Raw genomic sequence first — 538 nt, 5'->3', positions numbered from 1 at the left:
CATGTCCATGGGTCCACTCATCTTTATAGCATTTCCTTTTTATTTTTGTGAGAAAGAAAGAAGGTACCCTTACCTTGGGAAGGTCACGGCAGAAAGCTACTCCTCTCATGTTCTTTTTTTTATTTTTGTTTTACATTGCATTTCAAAGTCTTGACCATGAATGGATTGCTTCTACTTGTTTAAATGCACTCACATTGAAGACTCTGTCTCTTTGTTAGTTCATTTCTCACATTTTTCAATCTTCAACATTACTTTTCTAGATTTCTAGTCATTCCATTTACTATTTATGTACTTTTCTTCTTTTCAATTTTTAGGATAATAATTCTAGTAGGCATCTACTTTTCTAGCTATTATGTGCTTCTCATTCCTTTTGCTTGACTTTTGCAACTGCCTTGATTGATACAATCTGCATCCCAGCGTGAATTGAAGCATTGCTTCCTTGGTGATTGAATTGAAATTAACGTGAAGGGCCACGCTGGAAGGTGGAAACATTCCCCAAATTTAATTCTTTTTTTTTAGCATGAAACCTATGGAACTT

The sequence above is a fragment of the Vigna radiata genome, unplaced genomic scaffold (genome assembly GCF_000741045.1).
Source record: "Vigna radiata var. radiata cultivar VC1973A unplaced genomic scaffold, Vradiata_ver6 scaffold_446, whole genome shotgun sequence".
Lineage (NCBI taxonomy): Eukaryota > Viridiplantae > Streptophyta > Magnoliopsida > Fabales > Fabaceae > Vigna > Vigna radiata.
The sequence above is the reverse complement of the archived record's forward strand: the minus strand, read 5'-3'. Positions refer to the sequence as shown.